The sequence below is a fragment of the Sminthopsis crassicaudata genome, chromosome 5 (assembly GCF_048593235.1).
Source record: "Sminthopsis crassicaudata isolate SCR6 chromosome 5, ASM4859323v1, whole genome shotgun sequence".
NCBI lineage: Eukaryota > Metazoa > Chordata > Mammalia > Dasyuromorphia > Dasyuridae > Sminthopsis > Sminthopsis crassicaudata.
The window spans coordinates 113962715-113968096 of record NC_133621.1 but is presented as its reverse complement, the minus strand read 5'-3'; positions in this window follow the sequence as shown (position 1 = coordinate 113968096).

Here is a 5382-nt window from a genome sequence, read left to right as displayed (position 1 = left end):
GGAAAAAGAGGTCCAGAGGGGTTATGTAACTTGCCTAAGTGTAAAGGTCTAGAACTGAGCAATGCATTTGGATAATGGAGCACGTGAGACTAATTGCCAATTGGACAGTTCCCTATTAACTTGTTTGAAGGTTGACCCTCCCCAGCTGTTCTGTGCTGACTTGATTGGTGGGACAAAGAGGGGGAAGTGACGTGTGTGTGTGTGTGTGTGTGTGTGTGTGTGTGTGTGTGTGTGTGGAAGAGGAGGAGGAGGAGGAGGAGGAGGAGGAGGAGGAGGAGGAGGAGGAGGAGGAGGAGGAGGAGGAGGAGGAGGAGGAGGAGGAGGAGGAGGAGGAGGAGGAGGAGGAGGAGGAGGAGGAGGAGGAGGAGGAGGAGGAGGAGGAGGACAAACTTGGGTCGTGGAACTCACGCTCTCACGAACTCGTGATCTGGCCTTGGAGGGTCATGGTAAAAGATCTAGAATAAAGACGTTTAGTGATCCTGACTCCGGCTGATTTCTGGGAAGACAGAGTTCCAGCACCTAAGATCATATGTTTAATAAGTAGCAGAATTTGGATTTACATTCAGATCTTTCAACTCCAAATTCAGTGCTCTCCTTTCTATATACATATCATGGGCCTAGTAAGGGAAACTGGGTTAAGTGACTTGCCCAGAGTCACACAGCTAGGAAGTGTCTGAGATCTGATTTGAACTCAGGTCCTCCTGACTTCAGGGCTTATGCTCTGTCTACTGCACTATCTAGATGCCCCATATATGTTGTTATTTTATTTTATTTTATTTTATTTTATTTTATTTTATTTTATTTTATTTTATTTTATTTTATTTTATTTTATTTTATTTTATTTTATTTTATTTTATTTTATTTTATTTTATTTTATTTTATTTTATTTTTTCTTTTTCTCAGATCTGCCCTTAGTTCTCCATTTCTCTATCAGCCTAATTTTGGTCTTTGTCATTCAAATCTGGTTTACTCTAATATAGTCATTTCATCAAAAAATCTCACAGTTGATGTTTTTGCCTCCAGTCTTTTGTCTTTCAATTCTTTTTATGTAATGTTAACAAATTTGTCCTTTCATGCTTTTGTATCATCATATCATTTCCCTACTAAATAAACTACAATGATTCTCTATGTACCATTTAAGGTCTAGCTCTTCTTGTTTTTCATTGTCATTGATAATCTGTCCCAGTAAATTTCTTTTTTTCTTAATTTAGTTTTATTTTCAGTTACAAATTCTCTCCCTCCCACTTCCTCTTCTCCAAACCCTAAGAAAGCAAGAAAGCCCAGTTAAAAATATATAACAAATTTCCTCACTAGCCATATTGCCTCCTCCCCCCTCACCTCTTCCCCTACCAAAAAAAAAAATCAATCTGTACTCTAAGTCCATCACCTCTATCTGTAGATAGAATGTCTCATCACGTGTCCTCTGGAACTCTTAAGTTCCATTGTGTTGATCAGAGTTCCTGAATCTTAACCTTTGTAATACTATTATTATTGTTACATAACATATTCTTTGATTCTTCTAACTTCAGTTTGCATCAGTTCATGTAAGTCTCCCCAGAATTTTCTAAAACCACTCTTTCATTTCTTTACAGTATGATAGCATTCCATCATATACCTATATATATACATATATATATATATGTGTGTGTGTGTATATATATATATATATATATATATGTGTGTGTGTGTGTGTATATATATATATATATATATATACTATAACTTTTTCATCTACTCCCAAATTGATGGTCACTCCCTCAATTTCCAGTTCTTTGCCATCAGAAAAAAGAGGTACAGGTGGATCTTTTCAGTCTTTCTTTTATCTGTTTGAGGAGTATAGACCTAGAAGTATCAGTGGATCAAGAATTTTTCTCAGTTCAATAATTTTTTCTCCATTCTGTTTCATTACTGCCACTCTCTCTGCTACTTTAAAGCTAGACCTCTCTCTCCCTTGCACATACACATTTTGTTCATAAGCTTTAGCTTTTCATCCTCTCATCTACCTATATAAACCTTACTTGCCTCAGATTTCATTTAGAATCATAGAATGTAGAATTGAAATAACTTTAGTCCAATGTTCAAGTTTTACATAATTTAGTGTTTAACAAAATGTGTAGTCCTTAGGGCAGTTCAATCACTTCTATTTACTCCCTTCATCCTACTCCTAAATCATTAATGGCTCAGTAGGGTTTCCTAGTATAAATTTTACTCTATTCTGGAAAGTACTATCAAAGAATCTGTAATTCTCTTTACCTTCTTGTTAATTAGAAAATTCATCCAGAGACAGCACTTCTGGCAAAATAACTGAATGTTAGATATAGCTTTATGGCTCAGTGATTTCCTCCCAACATTTTCTTCATTTTCTTTTCTTCTTCTTCTTCTTTTTTTTTTTTTTTTTTTGTCCTTCATTTTCAAAAAGGATCACTGATATCATTCAATGTTTTCTTGACTTGCATGTGAATTAGATTTAAATGAGGCAGAGTGTTAGTCTCATCTTCCACAGTCATCAAAGTCCACTGGCAAGACAAAAGTCAAGATTGACAGTGGTCCAGAATGTCATGGATGACCTTGGCCTCTTCACTGTCTAACCAAGTTCTAAATGTTGATGGTACCCGTTTCATGCCATTGGGACAAATTATTCTCATTCACACATTGCACAAGGGGGAAGTTAAACAAATGGTGTGTTACCACTGTTCATACACACATAATATGTATATATAAACGTTTTTTGATAATTTTACATACAAGTTTAATCAATGTAAAATAGTCACCATAAGAAAGGTACAAAAAGGAACCAAAAGGCTTGCTTTAATAAACACTTAATCTCCTTGGAAAGCAAAGATATGTGCAGCCAAAGACAACAGAGGTTCAGAACATAAATTAATATTCAAATCATATAAAGAAGAATGGTGAAAAATTATGAGCAGCTTTAAAGGAGAACATGGACTCTGAAAAGCAGAGATGAGCATGGTCCAAGGCTAGTGAATATAAAATCAACTTTTAAAATAAAGAAATGTTATTATTCTCTCCCCCATGCCCAGAGGAATAGAATTCAAGATCATAAAGAGCTAAAGAAGAGATAGAAGATAGAGATTATCACCCTGAGATCTTTTGAAGGGTAGAGACTGGGAAGAAGAATGTTTTTAAGAGTTTCTATCCTGAGGCACCTAGGGCCTGATTGATCTAAGCAGCCTTGTCCCTAGAGTCCAGACCAGATCTGTTTCTTTGTGGCAGTTGCCACTACCCTTCAAACTTCTATTGTCCCACCTCCATGAGACTTTTTGCTGCTTTCCTTTCTCCAACTCCATGTTGGCCAACCAGGAGCTAGGGTCTTATTTTGAGTTTTTAGTTTTTAGACAGAACTCTATGAACTGACTTTTAAAAGTCATTTTGAAGAACAGTCCATCATTCTTACCATATTTGTTTCTATTCTGGTTGACTGAAGGGATTTATTTGTATCTCATCACTTGGAGCAGTCACATCTCTTATACCTCATTGTTGTTCCTTTTCTGTTATTAGGACCTGCATTTTAAAGGACTTTTCTTTTTTAGAGGAAACTAAGGATCAGATTGGGGAATCTATCTCTTTAATAGCAGAGCCAGGACTAGAACCATCATCTCTTGACTTTAAATAAATAAGTGGCAGTGTATACAAATCGCTGACCCTGAGTCAGGAAGACCTGATTTCAAATTCCCTCTCAGATTCTTACTAGCTATGTGACCTTGGACAAACCACTGAATCTCCATTTTAGTTTCCTCATCTGTAAAATGGGATCATAATAGCACTTACATGCCAGGGTTTTTGTGGAGATCAAGTTAATATTTGTAAAATGCTTAATGTACTCTGTTGTTCAATTGGTTCAGTTATATCTGATTCTTTGTAAGTCCTCATGGGATTTCTTGCAAAGATACTGGAGTGGTTTGCCATTTCTAGTTCATTTTAGAGATTAAAAAAAACCCAAAAAAAAAAACAAAAAAAAAACAAAAACAAAAACTGAGTCCAACAAAGATAAGTGACTTGTCCAGGATCACACAGCTGTAAGTCTCTGAAGTCAGATTTGACTCCAAGCCCCTCCACTCTAACTACTGAACCACCTAGATGCCACCTGGCACATGACAATTGCTGCATCATCATCATCATCATCATTATCATCATCATCATCAGTACTTTCCCTCTTCCTCTCTACCTTTTCAATTAATCTTTTCCCAAGATTACTACTGATTTTTCTTTTCTCAACTCTCTCTACATTTTTAGTTTCTACTGAGCAACTTTTCCTTAAATTTTCCCAAGTAGTTCGTGTACATTAATTCCACCTAACAAAGTGTCTCACATATTGTAGGTGCTTAGATGAGTTTGTTGAATTTAATTACACTTATCTTCCCCATTTGTATTGTAAGCTCCTCTGGGTCAGAAATTGTTTCTTGTCCGTCCCATTGGATTCCTCACCACAACTGCAACAAGGGTAAGCACATAGTAGGTTCTTAAAAAGTAACTAGAAATGTGAGCCTCATGTGTGTGCACTTTGTGTGTGTATGTGAGTGTGTGTATGTGAGTGTGTATATGTGTATGTGTGTATGTGTGTATATGTGTGTATGTGAGTGTGTATATGTGTATGAGTGTATATGTGTATGTATGTGCATGTGACTGTATGTGTGTATGTGAATGTGTGTTCATATGTGTATGTGAGTGTGTATATGTGTATGTGTGTGTGTTTGTATATGTGTGTATATGTATATGTGTATGTGTGTATGTACGTGTGTATATGTGTGTATGTGTGTATATGTGTATATGAGTGTGAGTGTTTATATGTGTATGTCTGTGAATGTGTGTACGTGTTTGAGTGTGTATATGTGTATGTGTGTGAGTGTATATGTGTATGTGTGTGCATGTGACTGTGTATGTGTGTATGTGAATGTGTGTTCATATGTGTATGTGAGTGTGTATATGTGTATGTGTGTGAGTGTGTGTATGTATGTGTGTGTGTGTGTGTGTGTGTGTGTGTGTGTGTGTGTGTGTGTGTGTGTGTGGTAACTGGACTGTGTACCTTTCCTCCCCATCACTTGTCTCCCCTGGAGCAGCTGCAGCCTTGGTCCTTCTGGGAAGCCAGGGAAAACTACTGACCCTTTAAGAAGTTATCCCTCACAGAACAGGTGTTCGCCTCTCCTCTCGGAGAAGAGGGAATGGCTGGGCATTTGGTGACATCAGCGACTGCCCAATGAGAAGCCAGACGGCCGACAGCCGTGCCAATGGGCGGTGGCTTGGGGCGGGCCGAGTTTCCTGGGTGCGGGGACAGGAGGGGGTGGTCCTCTGGCCGCGGGAGTGAGGGCTTGCACTGGCCGCCGGCGCTGGCTGGAGGCTGCGTTCCCCAGGTTCTCACGGGAG